This window comes from Chrysemys picta, chromosome 6 (assembly GCF_011386835.1).
Source record: "Chrysemys picta bellii isolate R12L10 chromosome 6, ASM1138683v2, whole genome shotgun sequence".
Classification (NCBI taxonomy): Eukaryota; Metazoa; Chordata; order Testudines; family Emydidae; genus Chrysemys; species Chrysemys picta.
Window position 1 is genome coordinate 93,102,955 of NC_088796.1, and position 12,660 is coordinate 93,115,614.

A 12,660-nucleotide genomic window follows, 5' to 3' on the forward strand; every position below is an offset into this window, starting at 1 on the left:
CAGGCCCAATATTCCTATCCCTACAAACACTGAGTAAAACCTTACTCTGTCAGTAGTTCCATTTTTGTCCACATTTGAGAAGTTTGGCCTAACCCTCCCCTACCTTAGTTTTTCCATGCAGCCTTACCTCACAGAAGTGTTGTGAGGGGCTGGATCCCTTCCTATGTATAAATCCCTTTGCCATCCTCAGATGAAAGATGATATAAGTGCAGGAGTGCTGCCAGCTTTTTTGCCGCCCTAGGCGGTGGAAGGTCCCGCCCCCGATAGAGGCAGCAGAAGGTGCCGCCCCCGACAGAGGCGGTGGAAGGTCCCGCCCCCGAAATACCGATGATGACCGGGGCAGCCGAAGATCCAGCCGCCGCGGTTGCCACCCCCCAAATATTAGTGCTCTAGGTGACCGCCTAGGTTGCCTAATGGGTTGCGATGGCCCTGTATAAGTGCAAAGTGGTCTTTTTATTGCTGTTAAGCTTTCTCATGCTAACGCTTATATATAGAATGAGTTTGGGTCCAAAGGTCAGGGCACTGAAAGCTGGTTTATTAAAATGAACACATTTGGAAATACAAGTGGCCTAAACATACTGTAGGGGCTGCCCCTCTTTATTTCCTCCTTGGTCAAGAGTTGTGGCTCATATCCTGTCTTTAATGGGATTTTCATATGATTTAGGTGAAAAAAGAAAGAAAGAAAAGTCTCTCTCATGTGGTAAAGCCAGAGCCCAATACTATTTCCTTCAAATTTATGAAAAAAGTGACATTTTTGATATTTTGGAGCTGAATTTTATGCTAATTTCTATAGCTACAAAATGCTTTCCATAATTTCTATCCTTTACCTTGGGGGAAACCCATATGAAGTTGGGGCTTTGTAGAGCTATTTGAACCCTGTAGGATTTGGTTCTTACGTGGTTTATGCAATGAACACTGCAAAGTCTGCTTCCAGGGGTGGAATTGGACCATCTTTGCAATGAACAACACCCTTCTCTGCTCCAGGATTTAGGCCCCAATTCTGCTTATATAATCTCATCTCCAGAGAGGTCAGTGGCCTGACCCCTCCTTTCTGCTCTGTTCACCTGAGGTCAGCTGGTCCTTTCAGCCATCTCCACCACGTAGAGGAGAGTCATTGCAGTCTTGAAGAATTATGGTAAAATCGGTTTCTTCCAATTGTTTTCATGTATTATGTAGTCTCCTTGAGAGGTAAACTAGAACTTATACTGCTTACAGATGTGCTGAGACCCTGGAAACTATGTTGAAGGAACCAAAATACCTTGAGAGATCAACTTTCCGCCATTTCAAAGCATGTGTTCCCTAATCTTGTTAATGTTGACAGACGTGCCCCTTCATGAGGCCCGACGTCCACACCTCAATTACTTGTATTGAAAGAGGATCTTGTACAAGAATTCACCAAATTAACGCTTATTTCATCTGGCTCATAATTCCAATGTTGAACTTGCTGGAGTGGTGCTTTCAATGTTAACATTAAATAGAAAATATTCAGTCTATCTTGAACCTCAAAATGCACATAAGAAAAGATGGATCTGAATGTTTCACCACACCCACCATTCTTCTTCTAATTTATTTTTGTAATATAGCACTCACACCGTGCTAGGTGTTTTATATACATATGAAAAGAAACAGTCCCTGTCTGGGCAGACAACATACTGTTTGTCCTCAGCTGAGTGGCAGTCTGGCAGGGCTTTGCAGCAGGTCAGTTTCCACTGATGGAGAAAAATTTGTCACTGAGCCAGTCCTGTTGTAATTAGTTTATGTGCACTATGTGTGTGTTCTTATCTAAACTATGCTGATGAGCTCTGTTGTTGTTTAACCAAGATAAATTCAAGTGCACACAGATGACTCTGGAAACCTCAGCTCAGCCACCCTGGGATTCCACTGTTTCATTTAAAGAGAGGTGATGAAAAACTATTCCATTTTTTCAAAGTATTAACAGAATATATTCCATAGATTGATTTTAATTTCTATTCACTTTAATACATCTTCACCATAGTGGAATTAATGCTGACTATCCTGCTGTCTCCTTTGGGTTCTCTAAAACATTAGGAAGTCTTTGTCAGTCATTCTTAAACCTTCTTTCTTGAATTAATAACACAAATTTTAATTTCCTGATAAAACATCATTAAATCTGCTTTGCTTCAAATTTTGAATATTTAAAACTGCTTGCCAAGCTCCACCCAATAGATGTTCCATAGTCATTCTGCCGAACCCAGGTTTGATATGCTCTGCATTCAGTTGCTTGGTATCTTGTGATAAGATAGATGCTACTTATCTCAACGCCTAAGGGGAAAAGATTATAGGAGACTCAGAAGTGTTGAGATTTCTCAACGATAGGGTATATAGGGTGGTGTTCTATCCTTGGCAAAGCAGGGCCTGTTTCTACATGGTACAAAGGATATCTGTAATTAGGTGCAACAAATGAGGACACTTATTTTGACTATCTACCTTCCCTAGTATGCATGCACCCATTGCATGCTTAAATTGTGTTGACACTAATGAGGTGGCATGCAGCGATTTGAAAATAATATTTATTGGGCCTAAGAGATGCTAACATTCTTGGCCAAGTGCAATAGTCTTTTGGCTTGGCATATTTCCAAATCTAATGTTGGAATGAATTATTAATTAAATTTTAAAAATTGCATTGCATGTTTTTGGGTCTGATGCTTCATACTCACTTTACATAGCTGTAGCTTCATTGATTGCAATGGGGTTACTCCTGATTTACACTAATGGAAGAGATCAGAATCAGGCTCACTGTTTAGAAAACTGTGGGCTGGTCCAAAGCAAACACTCCCACTGACTTTGGACTTTGAATCAGGACTTAAGAGACCAAATTGTGCTCTGATTGTCAACCCTCAAATACTGTATGTAACAGTTTCATTCAGTGAACACTTACTGTTATGTTTTAGATATGTCATAACTTCAGGACATACATCTATAGTAAATATTCATTTCATCAAATGAATCTGCATTAGCACATGCAATGTTCTCATCCAAAAGCTGAGAGGCAACATAAAAGAATGTTTCCCTTTATCACAGTGTGATTTAAAACAAAGGACTGTAAGAATTTGTGAATCTAGTTACTTGAAAAGCTCTCTGCATTAACAGCTGAGTGAATAATTGGATTCAGTGAAGCACCTTGTTGTAAAAAAAATGTATCTGTGTTGTTGGAACCCAGGAGTAAAAGTCCCTCCTGACACAGTCCCTACTGCACAACAGCACATTACCAAACTGTGGGAGACCACACTCACAAAGAGACGGAGTCACAAGACTTGGGCAACTTGCAAGTGGGCAGTCGAATGCTGACTGCTTTGGTAGTGTCATGTCAAGACAGCTGGCAATAGATGTCACTGAATGGGAAAATTCCAAATTCAAAGCAGTGACTAGCACACATTCCCTCACGATCCTAGCAATATTATAGTGCAAATTCCTGTGGTAATTCTGGCACTAAATTCTGAAGACCATTGCCATAATCCCATCTTACATTGTCTTCAAACAGCACAACTGACGTGACAGAAGACCACCTTCTAATTCTGTATATGGAAGACTTGCAGGATGCAAAATTGAAAGGCGATGCATAAGGGCGTGTAAGTCAGACCATAAACTAACTCAGACTCCCTTACGCTTACCCAAACACACTTTTCTGATGTGTAAGGGATTAACAGATTTAATGTACAAGCTATAGAAGGTGCAAGTTAAAGTAGCCCAACCTTCTTTTAATTTACACCTTTTGTCAGTTCCTTGACATGTACTTTACACTTCCTGAGACTCCCTCACACATCATCAGAATGAGTTTTAAGTAGGTGGAAGTCTAACTTACACCACCTTAGGTATCCCCACTGAATTTAGCCTAGGGTGACCAGACAGCAAATGTGAAAAATCAGGACAGAGGGTGGGGGGTAATAGGCGCCTATATAAGAAAAAGACCCCAAAATCGGGACTGTCCCTATAAAATCGGGACATCTGGTCACCCTAATTTAGCCTAAGCTATTTTTTCTTTTTTTGCTGAATTTGAGCAAATTGCTGCACATCCTGTGGCTGGTCAGACCAATACTAATTTCCCCACCTGGACATGAACTTCCCTGCACGGCCTTGCTGGTGGGACAAATGACAGCATGGTTCAGAAACTGGCCTCTTGAGGTAGATGCCTTCAGGCCACATGTAGGCACATTTACTCTGAAGTTGTCCCCGAGGATCTCACAGGTTTAACACTGTGTATTCCATAGATCTCCAGCTTGAACAGCTTCTCCTTCCAATTCCACAAGGTTGCAAAGCCGCCTTCATCAAGGGGTCGGTGAGGGAGGCTCACTGCCACAAGCTGCTCATGGTATTTTTGCAGTAAGCTTCCCCTTTCTGCCGGTGTTCCCATGGAAGGGAACTCTCTAGGTCCAGGTCTAGGTTTCTCAATTTCACTCCCTCTTAAAAAAAAAAAAAAAAGTACTTGTGGCACCTTAGAGACTAACCCATTTATTTGGGCATAAGCTTTCATTGTTAGTCTCTAAGGTGCCACAAGGACTCCTCGTTGTTTTTGCTGATACAGACAAACGTGGCTACCCCTCTGAAACTCCCTCGAAATTTATTCTGGTATAGTCTTTTGGCTAATTCAAAATACAAAAAAGAGCTCCAGCAAAAGCATAGAATATCGAGGTATATTGTTTTTTTTTAGGCAGAAAACTGCATGAAAAAAAGTTCTGGTTTCAGAAGGATAAGAGGTTTATGTGTAACACTGGCAGTAAAATATCTTGTCACAAGTTAGAAAGCAGATGTGTGGATTCATCCAAGGAATTGAAAATGAGCTGAGTAGAGCTTGGCAATCATTAGAATTATTCATATTTGAATTCCATACCTTACACTTCAAGTCTGAATAGCTCAGCTCATGTTGCTTATAATCTGTTAATTCGGAACTTTAACTCATATTTTACCAGCATTTTGATCACCAAGCTTGCTAAGTTTCTAAGCATAGAACACAAAATATGAGTGAATTTTGATTGGTCATTAGCAAAGACCTAACTGTCACATTAAAAGGCATTCCAGTTGTGTTTAACAGCGCTGACTCCACTAACCACTGTCTTGTAAACAGAATCTGTTTATCAACCAAAATGAACAGGAAGCTTTAAAAAAAAAATCTCCCTCTGAATAAAGAGAATGCCACAACTGAATGGACACTCTGGACCTGAAGAAGAGGGAGCACAGGAACTACTGGTGTAACTGTATGTGTAAAATAGTGGTGCATATTGGGGGAAAAGTCTGGGCTTGTAATTAAAACAGAGTCAAGAGGGTTAAGTGCTATCCCTGGGTCTGCCATGGACTGCGTCTGTTGTCTTAGGCAAGTCACTTAACCTCTCTATTTCTCAGTCTTTTTATTTGTAAAATGTGGATAATAGTTGCCTATTACATGTGGGACTAATAAGGCTGAACTGACTGATGCTTGCAAAGTGCTTTGAGTTCCTTGAAAGGAGCATGTTGTACAAATGCAAAGTATCTGTCACACTTTATGTTAAGGTTACACTTATAAATGGTTTATGAAATGATGATAAATGATTAACAGATGTTATAGGAAGGTTACAGGCAGGAATAGTATGTTCTAGATTATTATAATCCATGGTTATAAGAAACCTATTGATTTGTTGGATGCTCTAAACAATCTATAGCAGTTGATTAAGCATTTATTAAAACATCTATTAAGCATTTATTAATCCATTATAAATATATTCTTAATGTAAAGTATGACCAATTGTGTTTCACTGGAGTGATACAGTAATGAATCAGGCCCATTATTTCACTGTTTTGGACTAGATACACGGAGAGAGAGAGAAGTATATTTGTGCACTGCTTGATCTATACTACTATACATTAGTGAGTCTAATAAATAAAGTAGTAGCAAAAGCAGTCTTTATATAGTTAGTTACCTAATTATAACTGTGTATAGCCAGTATTTGTCAACATTACTTCTCCATCTCAATAATTACTACTTAAACACATCTTCCTTCTAATATTTGTAAACACTTTCATGAGTATAATTATCCCTGGATTGTCATTCATTTGAGTTTTTTAGGTTCCTGCCAAAATGCATTGCATTAGCAGCTGTGCTAAATCATACCAGTGATTAGCCTCTTGTGTAGATGGGTGGAAATCAAGAGTGAGTCCGAGTTATGCTGCTGTTAGAGGAGAATGAAGACAATGGCTGTATGTTCTGACTTACTCTTAAACAGCCACATAAATCCTCTCTTCTGCATGTTTGCCATACACGTGGCTGCTACTTGTTTTTATCAATCATCACCACACTGATCATCCCAGAATGTTATGTTCGGTTTGTGCTTTAAATCAGATTGTCCACCATCTCTTCTTGTCCACTGGTCTAATAAACTGAGCAGTCTGAAATTCTCTTTTTCATGACCGTTCATTAACCTCTTTTATTATTCATGGAGACTGTAAATCTGGAAGGGAACTAGCCTCCACTTCTCTTTCGGGGATAAAATAGTAGAAGTTAGAAATAGAAAAGATCTATTATAGCTAACACAGTCTGTAGTGTCAGAGGCCACTAAGTAGTAACTCTTGGTAAACAATGACTTTTAGTAGAGACCACTGTGGAGCATTTTATCCAGCTCCATCCGTAGTGTTATCTCTCAAGTATAAACTGTTAAATAACATCAGCTTCTGTTTTCACTGAAAGTAATCCTGGTCCATTAAATAAAACAAAAACGGGACATTACAGTTTCTTTGGTCTCATAGCACTTCCAGTATGTTGCAGGATTTTCTGAGAAATTTGATCACACATACAGCAATGCTTAGGACTGCAATGGGACTCTCTTAATTCTCTATGAATTCAGAATTTTCTAGCTTTGCTGTGCTTCTGAGGATGTTTCATTATTTTCTCACATCTAAGTATGCTTTCTTAGAAATCTCAACATTAGTGCAAATGGCTTCCTCCCCCCACCCCCTGTTGTTTACCTAATTTTACATGTGCATTTTATTTCATGCTTTTATTAATCTAGGTCTTCCCATCCCCATGCCCCCTGTTTCAGAAGTAACAAAAGAAACTACCAAATCAATAAACTTGTAGTTGAGAGGCCAACTCCATCTAAGCCTTTCAACCCACTGGGCATTTGCTTGCTGAGTGTAACCTGACATCTTAAAACACTTTCTAGATGAACATTAAGGTACAAATGAGGGCTGGTTTGTCTCTCAAGTCAACACTTAAAATGAAAAAGCTGATGATGTTTTCATTGAGGTGGAGAGAGTGACAGACAGCCTCTTGACAGAGGATTACCAGGAGAAAGAAAACAGAACTAAGATTCTGTTTTCACTTTCCAACTGCAGAATGAAGGAGAGAGGTTGGGGGAAGGGAGATTAGCAGTGAGGAATTGCATTTTTTTCTAGCTCTTTTGAGGGGGGGGGAGAGGGGCTCAATTACATATATATCACCATGGCTAAAGTAAAATGCCTGTATTTCGCTGATGGATAGGCAGTTGCTTTTGCACGGAATCACAAAAACTCACTGGATAACATTGGCAGTACCTGCTCTGAAAGGCAGTTGTCAATATACAGGGGCTATTAAGCTTCTCCTCCAGTAATGAACTGGGAAACAATCCATATGTGTGACCAAGGGCCTCTTGGTGCCAACTGGAAGAGGGCATGGGGAGAGGAAGTGGGTGCATGGAGTTTTACAGGGATGACTTAAGGCATGTCTACACTACAAAATTAGGTTGATTTTATAGAAGTCGAACTTCAGCAACCAATTTTATACAGTCGATCGTGCATGTCCCCACTAAGCACATTAGGTCGGCGGAGTGCGTCCTCAATACCGTGGCTAACATTGACTCTCAGAGTGATGCACTGTGGGTAGCTATCTCACAGTCCCAGCTGCCCATTAGAATTCTGAGTTAAGCTCCCAATGCCTGATGGGGCAAAAACATTGTCGTGGGTGGTTTTGGGTACATGTCGTCAGTCTCCCCTCCCTCCCTTCTTGAAAGCAATGCCAAACGATCATTTTGCGCCTTTTTTCCTGGGTTATCCATGCAGACGCCATAGCATGGCAAGCATGGAGCCCACTCAGCTGTACACTGCTTTTGTGAGCATTGCAAACACCTCACGCATTATCCTGCAGTATGTGCAGAGCCTGGCTAGGAGCCACCAGTACAAGGAAGATTGTGAGAAGGACATGGACACAGACGTTCCTGAAAGCACGGGATGTGGCAATTGAGATATCATGGCAGCTTTGGGGCAGGTTGACACAGTGGAACGCCGATTCTGAGCCCGGCGAACAAGCACAGACAGGTAGGACCACATAGTGTTGCAGGTATGGGATGATTCCCAGTGGCTGCCAAACTTTCGCATGTGTAAGGCCACTTTCATGGAACTTTGACAGTTGCTTTCTCCCGCCCTGAAGTACAAGAATACCAAGATGAGACCTGCCCTGAGAGTTGAGAAGCAAGTGGCGATAGCCCTGTGGAAGCTTGCAACACCTGACAGCTACTGGTCAGTCAGGAATCAATTTGGAGTGGTCAAATCTACCGTGGGGTCTGCTGTGATCCAAGTAGCCAGAGGATCAATACCTTTCTGCTAAAAAGGGTAGTGACTCTGAGAAATGTGCAGAGCATAGTGGATGGCTTTGCTGCAATGGGGTTCCCTAACTCTGGTGGGGGCGATAGATGGAATGCATATCCCTATCTTGGCATCGGACCACCTTGCCAAAGAATACATAAACCGCAAGGGGTACTTCTCAATTCTGTTGCAAGCACTGGTGGATCACAAGGGCCATTTCACTGACATCAATGTGGGATGGTTGAGAAAGGTACATGACGCTCGCATCTTTCAGAACTCCGGGCTGTTCGGAAAGCTGCAAGAAGGGACTTTCTTTCCAGACTGGAAAATTACCATTGGTGACGTTGAAATGCCAATAGTTATCCTTGGGGACCCAGACTACCCCTTGCTCCCATGGCTCATGAAGCTGTACACAGGCAGCCTGGACAGCAGTAAGAAGCAGTTCAACTATAATCTGAGCAAGTGCAGAACGGTAGTAGAATATGCCTTCAGACATTTAAAAGGGCGCTGGCACAGTTTGCTCAGTGGGTTAGACCTCAGCGAAAGCAATATTCCCATTGTTATTGCTGCTTGCTGTGTGCTCCATAATATGTGTGAGAGTAAGGGGGAGACGTTTATGGCAGGGTAGGAGGTTGAGGCAGATTGCCTGGCAGCCAATTTTGAACAACCAGACACCAGGGCAATTAGAAGAACACACAGAGATACGGTGCGCATCAGAGAGGCTTTGAAAAACAGTTTCATGACTGACCAGGCTATGGTGTGACAATTGTGTGTGTTTGTCCTTGGTGCAAAGCCGCCCCCTTTGGTGAATGTACTTCCCTGTAAGCCAACCCCCCTTCTCCCTTCGACCACGGCTGGCACAGGAAATAGAGTCCCTATTGTTCTGAATCCATTCATTCATTATTTATTAAAAAAAACTTGAGATCGCTAACTAGTAAAAGGAAGCCCGGGTGTACAAAGGGTTTGATAACAGGGTGGGGTGGGGGAGAAGGAAAGGACAAGCCCACATAGCTTTGATTTGTAGTGTGGCTACAATAAGCAGTTTGAATGACAGCCTTCTGTTGCTTGGGCCATCCCCTGGAGTTGAGTGGCAGGGTGCCCAGAGCCTCTCCCACCCCGCATTCTTGGGCGTCTGGGTGAGGAGGATATGGAACTTGGTGAGGACGGCAGGTGGTTACACAATGCCTGCAGCAGGGGTCTGTAGTCCTAGTTGCCTTTCCTGCAACTCCACCAGATACCTCCTTATGTCCGTTTGCTTCCCCATTAGTCTCAGCATCTCCTCCTGTGTGTTACGATCACACTCACTGTATGCTTTCCTGGCCTCTGCCATCAAATGCCTCCGTGCATTCAGCTGTGCCCTATCAGTGTGGGAGGATTGCATGAGCTTTGAAAACATGTCATCGCGAGTGCGTTTTTTTGCCTTCTAATCTGTGATAACCTCAGGGATGGAGTTCATGTGGGGAGCATAGAAACATTTGCAGCTGCGGGGGGTGAGGCTGCCACCTTGTAGGTGTCCACGGAGAGTGTTGGGGTACTGGTAGGGTCCCCTCCTAGAATCACATGCAGCTGATCATAGAAGTGGCATGTCTGGGGCTCTGCCCCGGAGTGACTGTTTGCCTCCTTTGCCTTTTGGTAGGCTTGCCTGAGGTCCTTGATTTTCACGTGGCACTGCTGTGTCCCTGATGTAGCCTCTCTCCACTATGCCCTGTGCGATTTTGGCATATATATCAGCATTTCTTCTGCTGGATCGGAGTTCTGCCTGCACAGATTCTTCTCCCCATACAGCAATCAGATCCAGTGTCTTTCGTTCGCTCCGTGCTGGGGCTCGTTTGTGATTCTGGGACTGCATGGTCACCTGTTCTGCTGAGCTTGCCACGCTGACCAAACAGGAAATGAAATTCAAAAGTTCCTGGTGCTTTTCCTGTGTACCTGGCTAGTGCATCAGAGTTGAAAGTTACATTGGAGCATTCTGGGATAGCTCCTGGAGGACAATACCATTCGAATTGCACAGCACTGCGTCTACACTACCCCAAATTCAACCCAGGAAGGTCGATTTTAGCGTTACTCCCCTTGTCAGGGAGGAGTACAGCAGTCGATTTTAAGAGCCCTTTAGATCAGCGGAACGGGGTTGGTTGTGTGACTCATTCATTATAAAATCGACCTAATGCGGCTAAATTCGACCTAACCTTGTAGTGTAGACCAGGCCTTAGTTTGGATATTTGCATAATAATTCACCACAGTGTGGCATGTGAGGTCTCTGCCAAGAGCCAAGAGCCCACTGGTTGTCATAATCTTTGCAAAATGTATGTACACATAATATTTAAGGACTTAGGAGTCTATAGGGAATTATGTTCTTAAGGCAGGTAACCAGGAGGTGACATGTCTCAGACAGGTTCCTTTCAGGCAGGGGGTAACAGACATTTACCTCCCAGTCTGGTCACTGTAGATTCTGTGCCTCACAATGTATGCCTATTGTCATATGAAGCCAGATACTGATTAAAAGATTGTGAAATCTACAAGGAAGGACTCTACTAGAAAAAACAACCAGCAGAGATCCTGTTTACGAATAAGGACAATGGATTGTTCTGATATATCTGCGGGTACAAACAGACACCATGGATCTTTCACTGAGGAGGCAAACAGACACTGTGACTTGTCTCATGAATGGAAGATCACAGCCACACCTGGCTGTAAAATGCTGGAAGGACTTTTAGGTGAGGATTGCTCTATCAGACATGAAAGGATCTAGTGAAGCAAGACTAGGCTCTAGAATGCGTCTTGTGGTTTATGTGTAACCATTTGTTTCCAATATTACTACTTGCTATCACTTGAATCTCTATGCTTTGTTAAAAAAACGTAGGTATGTTTATAGTGAAAAACAAGTAAAAGTGCTGTGAGTCAAGCAGAGCTGTGATCTGAGGTGTGGCTGGTAGGCAGGGTGTACTATTTCTCTGGAAGCAGCAAATCTCTGAATAGTGTAAGGGTCCAGTGCAACATGGGCTGGACACTCCAGGGAGACACTCGTAGAGCTCAGGGGTTGGAGTGTGCCTAGCGCTAACCTGTAGCGAGTCAGCGGGGCCTGCACAGGCCTAGAGGGGAGTGCTTGTATTTCCGGTGGAGTCAGGGAGCTGCCCCATTCCAGGCACAGCCAGGGCTTCCTCATGCTAAGGGCAGATGGTAGCGAGTGCCTCACAACCCTGGGCACCCCTCGGATATGTCATTATGTGGCTACTTTTTTTTATTGTATTTCCTTTTCTGTCATGAGACTTTTTTTTAAGGTTTTCTAGGGCCAAATCCTCAACCAAGCACTTACGGCCTGAGAGTTCCCAGCCTGCTGGGCTTCTCTCCAGAACATGGCTGGTTGCTCCCAATGCCCTGTACCCCACCTTAAATGGACAGACCACCCTGTTACAGGTTCCCTTGTCTGTAATTTGATTATAAACTCTTAAGGTCAGGAAGTATGTCTTCCTGTGCGTCACATCTGAAGAAGTGAGGTTTTTACCCATGAAAACTTATGCCCAAATAAATCCGTTAGTCTTTAAGATGCCACCAGACTCCTTGTTGTTACTGTGTGTTTGTACAGCATGTAGCCCAGTGGGACCCTGACACTGATTGGGACCAGTGAGTGCTTCTATAATATAAATGATAATTCTGGTGCAGAGGCCACATCTTTCTGTCAGTGCAGTAAAGTGGCTAGCATGTTTTTAGGTGATGAAAAATAATAAAGCACTTGACCCTTAATCAGTAGTGCAGTAGAAATCAAATCAGGGCACATGAATGCAACACCTCTAACGAACGCAGAAATTAGTCACATAGCTGCAGCTGGAATTCATTATGGGCATGACTGAATAAAATAGCACTATCAGATTTAGGCCCTGATCCTGCAAACATTTGCACACATGTTTAATGTTATGACTCCTGGTGGTAAAGTTACGCATGTGCATAAGTGTTTGCAGGATTGGAACCTTTAGTCATTTGGTCAAGATTTTCCAAGATGGCTAGAGTTTTGTGGGTACCAAGTTCTTGAGTGCCCAATTTGAGACACCTTGAAAGGGGCCTAGTTTTCAGAAGCTGAATGCTCCTCACTTTCTGAAAATCAGGCCCCTTTGAAGG